We start from the raw sequence: 13,696 nt of genomic DNA, 5'->3' as shown, positions 1-13,696 counted from the left end.
GACACGATTAATACTGTATGAGAAATCAAAACCTTTAGGACTGTTGACTCTGATTCATAAAAGAAGAACAAATTTAGTCAAGCAGAAATCACCTCCTCTGCCTTCCAAAAGGCACCAATGAACATGTCTTGATCTCTTAGCAAAAGCAAGTATTATACCCAATTCTTGCTCCTAAAGAACTTGTAAATGGGGATGAGGACAGTTACTCATCAGAATAATGACTTGCAAAATCAGTAGCTTCCAGTGTGCTCATGATTGTAAAATGTCTTACAGTTTCCAGCTTCTTTCATGTTCATTATGAAAATGACTATATCCGGGGTGATATCACCATATAAGCATTAGTGACAATATTGCATCTAAAAGATTCCTTAATATGCTAGGTTTAGTGATGTTTTATTTTGAGGATAAATACCCTCTAAATTCATACTATTATTTTAGGCAGAAACCAGCATGCTGTTATGCCATCAGGTTCCTGTTGTTTAGTCACTCAGTCTGACTCTTTGCGCCCCCACGGACAGTAGCCCGCCAGGCTCCTCTGTCCATGGGATCTCCCAGGCAAGAGTACTGGGGTGGGTTGCCATTTCCTGCTCCAGGGGACTGAACCCGCATCTCCTGCTTGGCAGGTGGACTCTTTACTACTGAGCCACCTGGGCACCATCGGACAGCACTCAGCCTTAGCCCCTCAAGGAGACTGTGTGCCCTCCAGAGGAGGTTAACAACTTCTCATTTATCAAACTGTAAAGGGTGGGGCTCATAACATATAGCCAGACTAATAGAGCCTTAAACACATATGGGTTTATTTAATCATTATTTATTTATGAGTATTATCATTTTTTTGCTTCATGCAGCAAGTCCAGAGCAGGTGGTGGTTCTGAGACAAGTTGTATCTGAGTCCATGTTGAAGTTCTCTTCATCTCCTACTTTGTGGTCCCTCAGTGGTTGCTGTGGCTCCTGTCAACACATCCCTGACCCAGGTAAGAAGAAACAAGGGAAGGAGGCTGGGGTGGTGCCTGCATCAGGGAATCAGAGAATTGCTCAGACACTCCTGGAAATCTGCTTTTATCACTTTGACTTGAACTGTGCCCAGGATGAGATTTTTAGTGGCTTGGTAGTCAGAAAAGGTGAATTTGAACTTTGCAGCACCAATACTCAAGGAAGAAAAGGAGCTAAGGTTGAAATGAATTTGAGTGAGCCAGCCTATGTTACTTTTCACAGCAGGGTTGTTGCAAAACTTCAGTTATCCCTCCAGTGCCTAGATCTACAGCAGATACCAAACTATTGCAGGCTCTTGGCCAGAAAGATTACACCTGGAGATGGTTATCTGGGGAGGGAGTTACATGCATTTTCCAGCTGACTATGAAATCTGAAAGTGAAATAAACAGCTGTGTTGGATAGCAAATAAATTTCAGGACTGACTAACTTGCATAACTGATCCTGGACTTCTGTGAGTAGAGTCACACATACAGTCATCCATTTAAATGATCTTTGAATCTGAGAGGGTGAGGTGCTTGGCTTCACTTAGCTCCTTAGCTCCTGATACAAAGCACAGTCACTTCTGAGTGAGTCAGGCTGACCCTCAGCTGGGCATTTTCCTGTAACTTTGTAACAGAACAGGACCCTTTGGGGCCCTCCCAGCCACACCACTCCCCAGTACTCCTTGCTCTAGCTCCCCACTGAAGTACTCAGATGAAAGTATCTGATGCATGTCATTCTGAGTTGTTTCACAGATGCTGAAACTCTCACCAAATGGAAGATGTTAACTACTTCATGACCATGAGAATGTAGTACCCAGACCTACTGGAGCCTGAGGATGATGAAGTTAACCCCTGTGACACCATCTTCTTACCCCACCGTCAACCAACCAGAGAGCTGTGCACTAGCTGATCACACACTTTGCAATCACACTTATCCACCTGGCCTTTAAAAATGCTTCCCAGAAACCCACTGGGAGTTTGGGATTTTGAGCACTAGCTGCCCTGGACTCCTTGCTTGGTCCCTGTAATGAACACTGTGCTTTCCTTCACCACAACCCGGGGTCAGTGAGTTGACTTTACCACGTTTACTGACTCAAGTTTGGTTTAGTGACAACTTCGGGGTATCACCCCTGGGCTTAATTCTTGGGTGAAGAGGAAGATGCGGATCTCAGATTTTGACGTATCTGGAAACGGTTTTAAAAGGGAAGAGAAAAGTAGTTAAGTGGCTTGAGGAACTGGAACAATTATAAATGCCAGGCAATGTCCTTATAGAACAATGAAGACAGTGTGGCAGGAAAGTGATAAATTCGATCAATTAAGAAAATTGGACTTGAATGGTCAGTGAGCACAGTGACAAGCGTGCAGTGGAGACCCAAGAAGTTCCCCCACCTCTTACCGTGGCCTCCTAGAAACTCCTTCACCGTAAAACAGGTAGAGTCAATAGATCCTGCAAAGGACATTTGCCAGCCAGATGCCGTTTGGACTGCAGCCTACCAGGCTCCTCCGTCCATGGGATTTTCCAGGCAAGGGTACTGGAGTGGGTTGCCATTGCCTTCTTACATTCTGAAGGATTCCTGAAATAGATGGGAGATGTGGGCCCTTCTCCGTACCTGTGGGAGCCAGCAGGCCTGGCAGCAAGTATATTTTGCTGAAAAGACTCACCAGTTGCTTTGTAAGAGCACAGATGATTCCTGAGGGAGAGTCCTGAGAAGTGGAGAAAGGGGTTGAGGCAGAGCCTGGAGCCTGGGGGGTCGGTGAGCAGAGTCAGGGTCTGGGGAGATGTGGGGATGGGGTCCGGCAACACCTCTCCCTACTTTGTTCCTTGCTTGCTCCTGGTTCTCTGGGCTCCTGTGGATTCTTCCCAAGTAGTGGGGTCAGTGGTGAAGCCCCCGGGCCATCAGAAAGATCTACTTCTCCTGGGTCCTGTGTTGCCTCTGCAGCAGACAGCTGACTGTGCAGGAAGGTTGCCAAATCCCTACTTCCTTTGCGCTCTTGAGGATTCATACACCCTTAAGTGTTTAAAAATCCATCCCTGTGGGATGTTCATTTTTACAAGCATTTAAAAGGGCTGCTTGGGACTTTGGAGTCACTCCTTTAAAAGGCTCCTTTGGGCTGGGCCTCAGTTGGCTGGATTAACTGGTGGCAACATACAGTGATTCTTTAGAGTGCTTTGGACTATCAGAAAGCTTATCCTTGCTGCCTGTAAAGCAGTTGTTTCTTCAGGCAAAACAAAAACAAAAACAAACAAACAAAAAACCTGAGTTCTTAAAAGTATAAAATGTGAAATTGTGTCTCCCTCCAGATTAGCCCCAGCTGGTGAGAATAAATCCTGTTTATTTTTTATAAACCTGAATAAGAATGAATCTTTGTACTTTTTTGTTTTGGGTATTCAATACCTGTTTTCTGATTAATTCAATCTCAGATGCATGGGAGAAGGGAAACGCACCAGGCCCAGTGCTGGCCACTTTCATGTATGCTTTTCTCAGCCCTCTCAGCAACCCTGAAAATTACACAGCATCATCTTCACTTTGTAGACGCTGACTGACATGCAGATTATCCAAAAACCAAAATTAGCTCAAGGTCACCCAGCTAAGAAATAGTGGCAAAGGGATGACACACAGGTCGGTCTAATTCTAAGACCCATGTCTTTTCATTCATTTGCTCGCAGACGTTCAGTGAGTACTTAGCCTGGGCCAGAGAGAAGCCTGAATGACAGGTCAGCGTTTCTTCCCTCAAAGAGCCCCCTGACTGGTAGGGCACACAGACCCGACCACCGACACATCACACACAATCCCGTGTGGGCAATCCATGCGGGTACAGTGGAGTGGTGGGAGCCTAGAGGAGATGGCTGTCAAGGAGGGTCTCACTAGTGAGTAAAGGCTATGCTGAGACAGGAGCAGACTAGGGGTTGGCCGGGTGGCTTCCCTGGTGGCTCAGCGGTAAAGAATCCACCTGCAATGCAGGAGACATAAGTTTGACCGCTTGGTTGGGAAGATCCCCTGGAGAAGGAAATGATAATCCACTCCAGTATTCTTTCCTCGGAAATCCCACGGACAGAGGAGGGTGGCCAGGCTCCATGGGGTTGCAAGAGTTGGACTCAACTTAGTGACTAAACCGCCACCACGATGTGGGAAGGGAGAGAGGAGGATGGGATCTACCTGTCATCTATTTACTTACCACTCATCTATCTGTTATGGATTTAATGTGTCTCCCCCTTCTCTCCCTCCTCCCTCCCCTTCATAAATTGAAACCCTAACCTCACAGTGTGGCTGGATTTGCAGACAGGGCCTCTAAGACCATCATTAGGTCAAATGAGGTGATTTGTAGCTAGATTTGTAGGGCCTCATGCTGCTGCTGCTGCTAAGTTGCTTTAGTCATGTCCGACTCTGTGGGACCCTATAGACAGCAGCCCACCAGGCTCCCCCATCCCTGGGATTCTCCAGGCAAGAATACTGGAGTGGGTTGCCATTTCCTTCTCCAATGCAGGAAAGTGAAAAGTGAAAGTGAAGTCTCTTAGTCATGTCTGATTCCTAGCGACCCCATGGACTGCAGACTACCAGGCTCGCCCGTCCATGGGATTTTCCAGGCAAGAGTACTGGAGAGGGTTGCCATTGCCTTCTCCTGTGGGGCCTCATAGATCATCTAAAAATAAAAAGATCAAATTAAGTTATCTACAAAACGGAAACACACCCACATACATAGAAATCAAACTTACGGTTACCAAAGGCGAAATGGGAGGAGGGATAAATCAGGGGTTTGGGCTAAAATACACAAACTATTATATGTAACATAGATAAACATTAAGGACCTACTGTATAGCACATGGAACTATGCTCAGTATTTTGTAATAACCTATAAGGGAAAAGAATCTAAAGAATATACATAGAACCACTTTGCTGTACACTTGAAACTGACATTGAAAATCAACTATTATTCAATAAAACTAAAATTAAAACATAAGTGGTCTCCTTTTACAGATGAGTGGGGCTCCCTGATAGCTCAGTTGGTAAAGAATCCACTTGCAATGCAAGAGACCCTGGTTCGATTCCTAGGTCGGGAAGATCCCCTGGTGAAGGGATAGACTATCCAGTCAGTATTCCTGGGCTTCCCCTGTAGCTCAGCTGGCAAAGAATCCACCTGCAATGTGGGAGACCTGGGTTCGATCCCTGGGTTGGGAAGATCGCCTGGAGAAGGGAAAGGCTACCCACTCCAGTACTCTGGCCTGGAGAAGTCCATGGACAGTCCATGGGGTCGCAAAGAGTCGGACATGACTGAGCAACTCTCACTCTACTTTAACAGATGAAGAGACTGAGGCCCGAGGTGCTAAACCACTGAAGTTGCTCAGAGTTACTGACTGACAGACAACTAGAACCCATATCTCCCTAACTCTTAACTCGGTGCTTTCCAGAACACATGTGACAAACCTTGGAAGAGAGCTTGCAGGTCCCACAATCCAAGCCACACCTGTCTCCCCTGTAGAACGCAGCTTTCTCTCTCTGCAAAGCAGTTAGGAAGAGAAAAGATTTGATGGGGAAATGACATTCCTTATGCTGAAATGCTTATGCTGGAGGTGCTTTTACAATATATGTGTTTTATGACTCTTTACTTGCTTCTGAATTTAAAATCAGGGCATTTAAGTAAGGGATACTTGCGATTTTTACTTGTTTGCCTCCTATAAGTTTCTTTGCAAGCATATTTTTTTTTCAGTGTAGGCAGCTGGTTTTTCTTCAAAAGATATTACCAACGTCTCTGACTTTTCTTAGTCTCATATGTTTTAACAGTAGGAACTGCTCTTAGAAAAATTTGATTATTCATTTGCATTGCATGTGAAGTGCCATTTTATGTCAAACAGTTCTTTCAAAGAGTCTGTTTATTGTATATCTTTTAGTCCATGCGCTATTTCCTAATTAGCAAGAGAAAAAGAAAATGAATTACATTTGCCATAAAATCTGCTGAACTGACCACAAGCAACTCAATCTATAAACCTTTAATCAAAACCTCTTAACGATGTACAGGACTAGTTTAGGGGAAGGAAAAAAAAAACATGATTGAACAATTGAAGGGAAAGGAAACTCACGTTCTAAGGATGCAATAACTACCCCCCCCCCGCCCTCCCCCGTTTCCCGCCCCCCTCCCTCACACTGCCCGCCTCTGCCGCCAACTTGTGGGTATTGCGTCTACACATTTCCCCTCCTCTGGCAGACTGCAGCACGCCTTGGAGTCACTTCCTCCTGACAATTAGCAGCTAACACATCATGCAAAGAGGTATCATCAGGCATGACTAATTTTATAGGGATAAGTTAAATAAATAGACATAAAGCAACTGGAAGCAAATGAAAAAGATGGTAGTTTAATAGGGAGACTGTGTGTGTGTGTTAGTCGCTCAATCATATTTGACTCTTTGAGACACTCCCCCACCCGCCTTGAAGTAATGACCAGGGAGATAAAGCTTGTGTTCCAGAGTGAGACACATTAAGGGGTGGGCGAAGAACTTCCCTGGACCATGCAGGACCTTTGGTTACAGCTGAATGGATCTGTCAAAGCGGAGAGGGAGAGCACTCAGGGAGGGAAAGGGACGGTTGACAAGGAACAAGAGAGCCCACGAGCCCCTCCTGACTCCTTGCAGAGGGTGGTCCCCATCCCGGGAGCCCACGCCACTTGCACTTGTTCACGGTCTCCCACACCCCCAAGTGAGCAGCAGCTATCTTCCCTGCTCCCGACTGACCGCATGATCCTGGCTGAATGACTCAGTGGACACTGCGTCGTCAGTCTCTCCTCACCTGTAATAGGGTCATATTAAGGGAATTCACCTCAGGGCCTTCGTGTGTGCAGGATCTCAGGCCTGACGTGCACACCAAAGCCTTAAGTGTCCGCAGATGGTTAATTGAGTTTCTTTAGAAAGGAGCCTTCCATCTGCCTAGGCATAAAACACCCCATGTGCTCTCAGCGCTGGGGTGCTGGTGAGGGGTGGTGGGTGGGGCTCCAGATGGGAATCTAGACTCTACAGGGATTTCTGTACAGGCTTTCAAAGAATCTCCCTTCCTGCTTCCTTTTGTTACTGAGTCCAACCTTGTACTGCTCACCACACAGCAGGCCAATAAATTGAGAGACAGCTGTTGGGTCAAGGAATAGTGACTTTATTCAGAAAGGCAGCAGCTGAGAAGACAGTGGACTAGCATCCTAAAGAGCCATCTTACCCAGGCCTGGATGCTAGGATGTTCTTTGACAAAACAAAGAGGGGTGAAGTGAAGAGGCAAAGTAAAAAAGGTGATAAGTTGTTGCAATTATTTCCTGGTTCCAGCCAGATTCTAGAGTTGTTGTTGTAACTGTTCAATTGCTAAGAGGTGTCCAACTCTTTGTGACCCCATGGGCTGTAGCATGCCAGGCTTCCCTGTCCTTCACTATCTCCTGGAGTTTGCTCAAACTCATGTCTATTGAATCAGCGGTGTTATCTAACCATCTCATCCTCTGCCTCCTCTTCTCCTACCCTCAATCTCTCCCAGCATTAAGGTCTTTTCCAATGAGTCAGCTCTTTGCATCAGGTGGCCAAACTATCGGAGTTTCAGCTTCAGTATCAGTCCTTCCAGTGAATATTCAGGGTTGATTTTCTTTAGGATTGACTGGTTTGCTCTCCTTGCTGTCCAAGGGACTTTCAAGAGTCTTCTCCACCAGCAAAAGCATCAGTTCTTCAGCGCTCAGCCTTTTTTATGGTCCAGTTCTCACATCTGTACAAAACTACTGGAAAAAAAGAAAAACAAACCCATAGCTTTGACTATACAGACCTTTGTCAGCAAAGTGATATCTTTGTTTGCTATAGCTTTCAATACACTTTTTCATAGCTTTCAGTACACTGCTTGCCATAGCTTTCCTTCCAAGGAGTCTTTTAATTTCATGGCTGCAGTCACCGTCTGCTGTGATTTTGGAACCTAGGAAAATAAAATTTGTCACTGTTTCCACTTTTTTCCCTTTTATTTGCCATGAAGGGATGGGACCAGATGCCATGATTTCAGTGTTTTGAATGCTGAGTTTTAACACCTTCATCAAGAGACTCTTTAGGTCCTCTTCATTTTCTGCTGTTAGAGTGGTAGCATCCGCCTATCTGAGGTTGTTGATATTTCTCCTGGAAATCTTGATTCCAGCTTGTGAGTCTTCCAGCCCAGCATTTAACATGATGTACTCTCCATAGAAGTTAAATAACAGGGTAACAATTTACAGCCTTGTCATACTACTTTCCCAACTTAGAACCAGTCAGTTGTTCCATATAAGGTTCTAACTGTTGCTTCTTGACCTGCATACAGGTTTCTCAGGAGACAGGTAAAGTGGTCTGTCATTCCCTTCTCTTAAAGAATACTCTACAATTTGTTGTGATCCACACAGTCAAAGGCTTTAGCATAGTCAATGAAGCAGAAGTAGACGTTTTCCTGGAATTCCTTTGCTTTCTGCATGATCCAACAAATGGTGGCAACTTGATCTCTGGATCCTCTGCCTTTTGTAAACCCAGCTTGTACCTCTGGAAGTTCTTGGTTCATGTACTGCTGAAGCTTAACTTGAAGGATTTTGAGCATAACTTTACTAGCATGTGAAATGAGTGCCATTGTATGGTAGTTTGAACATTCTTTGGCATTGCCGTTCTTTGGCATTGGAATGAAAATTGACTTTTTCCAGTCCTGTGGCCACTGCTGAAACTCTAGATGAGGTGTGCCAATCTCTTACTTCCTGCAGCCATTCACAGGTGGGCCTGGTCAGAATGTTTCCTGTGGGCTAAATAAAGGTTTTTAGGTTAATACTCATTGCATGGGAGGCAGAGTTCCTGGAAGTGGGCCATTATGTTTACATTAAGCTATAGATAACCTTTCTTTAGTGATTATCTTGTAGCAAAAACAATAGAATACAAAAGTTAAAGTAAAAGAAATGGATGTTATGGAGTCAGAGTTGTTTTTGCCTTTTTCAGTCTCACCAGACTGTCCCCGCACATGCCCCCCGCCCCGACTCCTGTTATGCAGCAATGGAGACCCAACACAGGTTCAGAGGTTTCCTTGTGGTCCAGGAAGCAATCTAACCAATGGTGAGTGATGGAATGAGGTGGATAACAACTCCAGGTTGCTTTAGAGTATGCTTACCAGCTAGGACCCTAATAGTAATCAGTGAGCTATGAGATTAGGCCAAGAAATGAGTAAGTGTGAATGTGTAAGGAAGAGGGAAGTTTCAGATTATTTTAAGTGGAAGTTTAAAGACACGAGCATAAATTATCACAGTGAGGCTTCAGTTAAAAAAAAATTAGATTGGGATCAACAGAATATTACGTGGCTATGACTAACAAGCATCCTCTTCAACTCTGGGCTGTAAGAAACACAGAGCCCACTGAGTCAGACCTTTTATTGCACAGAGAGAAAGATGAGACAGAAAGAGGTTAGGGACGCCAACCTCTGAGCCACGTCTTAATCCCAGGAAGTGCACCAGACTGTGTCGGCAGGCTGGAATGCTTTTACAGTGTCTCTGCTGCAGGCCTGCTCCTTGTTACACATCTGATTCATTTCCAAGGATGACAGTGTGAACTCACTTTCAGGATGTTGACTGCTCAATAATTTATGTAAGGCTGTAGACACATTTCAGTACATTTAGGAAAAAGATTTCCCTTCATTTTCCCCTATAGAATACCCTCTAAACAATTTCTGGTCAATTGAAACCTCTTGTGGTCAATGGTCTTGCCATTCCCATCTGTCATAATTTTCAGCAAACCTATCCTAAACTGCTCTTCTCACCACGCCATCATGTCTAAGGATTAGCTTTCTATTATTTTTTCCCATATTGCAGATTCTGCCAAAGCCATTTCCTTTTGTCAACCAGAGCTCTAATATAATCTTTTCTCTTATAAAATATTGTGTCATCCATCATCATTAATACCACCCATCTCCTCTTTATCATGTTTATGTCTTTTTTGTATACAAAGTTCTTTGCTATTTTGAATCCTCCCTGCTACCACTTCCTTATTTTAACTATGCCTCTGTAATCTCAAGAATATAGTACATTTTTTTCTTGTTTTTCTTTTAAAGAGATACCTCACAGGAATCAATCTTAATATATTGTTCCAGCTATGGCTTGTATAATAGACATTTCATTTTCGATTTTCCTCTTATCTCAACATGACTTTTCACTTTATTCTTCCATTCTACATTTGCCTTTAGACATATTCATAGCATGTAAGTTCTGTTTTTCTTTCTTTTTTTTTCGTGTCATGAATATAAATAAAGTCAACAAACTTATTTCTTAGATTAATCATAGAATTTCAAGGTCAGAAAATGACAAATGTCATCCAGTCCAATAACCCACTGGAGGCTTAAATTTCCTCTCAAATGTTTATCAGCTGTGTTTGAATGACTGCTGTTTCCCAAGTATGCTTCCTATATAGGTATCTGAATTTTTAGAAATTTCTTCCTTACGCTGGGTCAAACCTATGTTGCACCAAATTATGGCCTTGCTCTTAGGTATGCGTTCTTTGATATAAATGTCTGGCCAACAGTGATGCTATTTGCACATTTCCTTTTTCTTCCAGCTCTTGTAAAGGGCTCTTTTACCATCTCAGAAGTTCTCCTACTGCTCCTTCTCCTAATGAATATGGTTTTAATTTGCATCATTAAACATTATAACATGCTACTTTTCTAATTATAAAGGTTATAAAACTTAAATCAGAAAAGAACAGAACTCTTTAAGTCATATTTCCTGAAAGAAGTGATCCTATGGTGAGAACGAACTCAGGTTTGTGATGGAAGGACAGTACAGCCTCAGAAAAAGCCTAATTTTTTCCCCCAGACACTGCATTCATGTGTTTGGGCACCGTTTACAAGTTTGCACAGACTTAGCAGCTTCAGCAGCATGGTTTTGTTCTAGAGTTCTGCAGGTCGGCTGTCTGCCGTGGGTCTCTCTGGACTAAAGGCAAGACGTCCTTTCCAGAGGCTCTGGGTGGGGTCTCTGTCTTGCCTTTCTTGGCGGTCTCCACTCCTCGGCTGGCGACCCCTCCCTTCACCTTTGCAGCAGTAACTTCAGGGGCTTCCCAGGTGGCTAAAGAACCTGCATGTCAATGCAGGAGAAATAAAAGAGGCAGGGGTTCGATCCCTGGGTGGGTGAGATCCCCTGGAGGAGGGCATGCCAAGGCACTCCAGTATACTTGCCTGGAGAATCCAATGAACAGAGGAGCCTGGAAGGCTATACAGTCCATGGGGTCGCAAAGAGTCGGACATGACTGAAGTGACTTAGCAAGCACACATGTGCGTGATTAGCTTGACTTCAGCTGGATAATCCCGGCCGATGTCCCCATCTCAAACTGAATTGCTTTGACCAAGTCCTTCTTGCCGTGTAATGTAAGGTAGTCACAGATTCTGAAGATTAGACCATTGGCATCTTTGGGGGCCACTATTCTGCCTGCTACAGACTCTGAGCCTGAGGTGTGGTGGTGGTTGCCACCAGGGACATCCGGTGGTGCCTTGTACCTCTTTTTAATTCACCGAATGAATGGCTATGAGAGTACTTACTGTTTAAAAGATACTACATTAAATATTATGAGAGACGCTATGAGAAATTAAAGTCATGCTCTGTAAACCATCCCCGGTGGACACAAATCCTGCATACCTTCTCCAGTTTTCTTAATAATGCCTCTTCCTTGTCTCCTGCAGGGCTGGGCCCCACGTCTGGACTTGGGAGAGACATCACTGCATGGAATGGGGCTGGTCGTCTCCTTGGGACTGCACAGGATCTGAGCACCCATTGAGAGCTCTGGAGGGGACTGAGAAAGAGAAAGGGAGATGGAAGGGGGTGGACGAAGAATCCCTGCTCCTCTCTCCCATGTGTGGACACCTCCTGGGACATTCCTTCCACTCTGTCGTCCTGGAGAAGACCCATGTGCTGAGTGAGCATGTCTGTCCAGTGTCTCCTGTGTTTCTGCAGAGCCAGCTATGGGGCCATGGCAGTCCAGTCCGTGAGGGCCACTTTCCATCACGTTCTCCTTCCTTCTCCACTCACAGCCCTGGCTGGGGGCTACTCAAATAAATTGTTAGCAACATAATCCTCGCCTCGGGCTCTGCCTTCTAGAAGACCAGGACTGTGACGCCAGCTAATTCAGCCTTCTCAAAATATCAGACATTAGAGATACAAACATTTCTAAATTCACAAATTTTTTAAAAATAAATAAAGACCTTAAAATCATGGTAAGAATTAATCATAAACTTTCCTGGAGGGCTTCCCTGATAGCTCAGCTGGTAAAGAATCCACCTGCAATGCAGGAGACCCTGGTTCGATTCCTGGGAAGGGAAGATCTGCTGGAGAAGGGATAGGCTACCCACTCCAGTATTCTGGGGCTTCCCTTGTGGCTCAGCTGGTAAAAAATCTGCCTGCAATGCAGGAGATCTGGGTTTGATTCCTGCATTGAGATCTGGATTCAATCCCTGCATTGGGAAGATCTCCTGGAGAAGGGGACGGCTACCCACTCCAGTATTCTTGCTTGGAGAATTCCATGGATAGAGGAACATGGCAGGCTACAGTCCAGGGGGTCACGAAGAGTCTGACATGACGGAGAGACTAACGTAACACAGGAGTTAAACAGCTTTTTGGAGTAGGAGGGGGAGGGCAAGTTTTGAAAGAAACACTGTAAACCTGCCTTTTTCCCACAGACTTTGCTACACCAGAGCAATTCATCTGTTATCAATCGCTACTTAACCTTGGCTTTTTATGGAGGATGGAATCCTTTCCTATTCCCTCCAGTTATTAAAAAAAAGATTAAAAATTGCACTCACTTCTGCAGGCAGCATGCTTCTCTTGAGGTCCTTATTTTTGCAAACAATGAAAGAATTCTGAATTTGGAGTGAGGATTTGGGTCTTGGCTCTTTAACTTACTGGCTGGATGACATGGGTGAGCTGCCTTCTGGAGAGTAAGGCAACTAGGCTCAGGGAGAATTAATGAGTGTAAGATAACACGAACATTTGGACTTTTTTGTTGCTGTTGTTGAGTTGCTAAGTCGTGTCCGATTCTTTTGCAACCCTATGGACTGTAGCCCGCCAGGCTCCTCTGCCCATGGGATTCTCCAGGCAAGAATACTGGAGTGGGTTGCTATTTCCTTCCCCAGGGGATCTTCTCCCAGGGGATCCCTTCCCAAGGATCAAACCTGGTCTCTTGAATCTTCTGCATTGGCTGGAAGATTCTTTGCTACTGAGCCACCTGGGAAGTCCTTGAACTTTTTGGCTGGCATCAAACAAGCAGCTTTTATAAGGGTTCCCTTCCAAAGTCTGCCCTGGTGTCTGCAGACACATCCACCCAGGCCTCCTTCAGCTGATGGCATCCCAGTATCTCTCTGGGCCCTCAGGTGGTCTGTAGGGGCTCCGAGCAGGTTTCTGTGGCCTTTTCTCATGGGGTCCAGCGGGGTGTCTTATGGAACAGGCATGTGGCAATGGTTGATTTCTTCCCGGACACAATGACAACAATCACTCATGTGGTAAACACTGCATCGAGCTGACGAATCTTTCAAGCCCTTGCTCTGTGTGCACACTGACCAGAGGGTGAAATCAATAAAAACTTGTTCGCTGTACCCTGACTTTGATGTTCTTCTGTTCGGTTTTGAAGGTCCCTGGAAGTCACCAAATGGGGAACCATGGGGTATAACTCCAGAAAGATGCAGGTACATGGTACCTGATGGATGGTGGGCATTCTTTGTACTTTCATGTTACACAAACTC

At 44.9% G+C, this 13,696-nt stretch overlaps 2 long non-coding RNA genes across 3 annotated transcripts; one reads left to right on the top strand and one right to left on the bottom strand.

The window, feature by feature from the left end:
* Positions 1-408: 408 nt before the first annotated feature.
* On the top strand, positions 409-13,481 carry LOC121820377 (uncharacterized). Its single transcript, XR_006060896.2, has 3 exons — positions 409-711; positions 849-974; positions 11,645-13,481. It is a non-coding gene; the product is annotated as an uncharacterized LOC121820377 (long non-coding RNA).
* LOC132660264 (uncharacterized) lies at positions 802-2,920 on the bottom strand. 2 transcript variants are annotated; one of them, XR_009601683.1, is made up of 4 exons: positions 2,789-2,920; positions 2,637-2,678; positions 2,371-2,548; positions 802-965 (listed from the first exon to the last, which is right to left on the bottom strand). It is a non-coding gene; the product is annotated as an uncharacterized LOC132660264 (long non-coding RNA). The 2 variants fall into 2 exon arrangements; XR_009601682.1 differs by having other exon boundaries at positions 2,637-2,920.
* Positions 13,482-13,696: the final 215 nt, after the last annotated feature.

The sequence above is a fragment of the Ovis aries genome, chromosome 9 (assembly GCF_016772045.2).
Source record: "Ovis aries strain OAR_USU_Benz2616 breed Rambouillet chromosome 9, ARS-UI_Ramb_v3.0, whole genome shotgun sequence".
Taxonomy (NCBI): Eukaryota; Metazoa; Chordata; class Mammalia; order Artiodactyla; family Bovidae; genus Ovis; species Ovis aries.
Note: the sequence above shows the minus strand (reverse complement) of the source record. Positions and strands in the feature narration are given on the sequence as shown.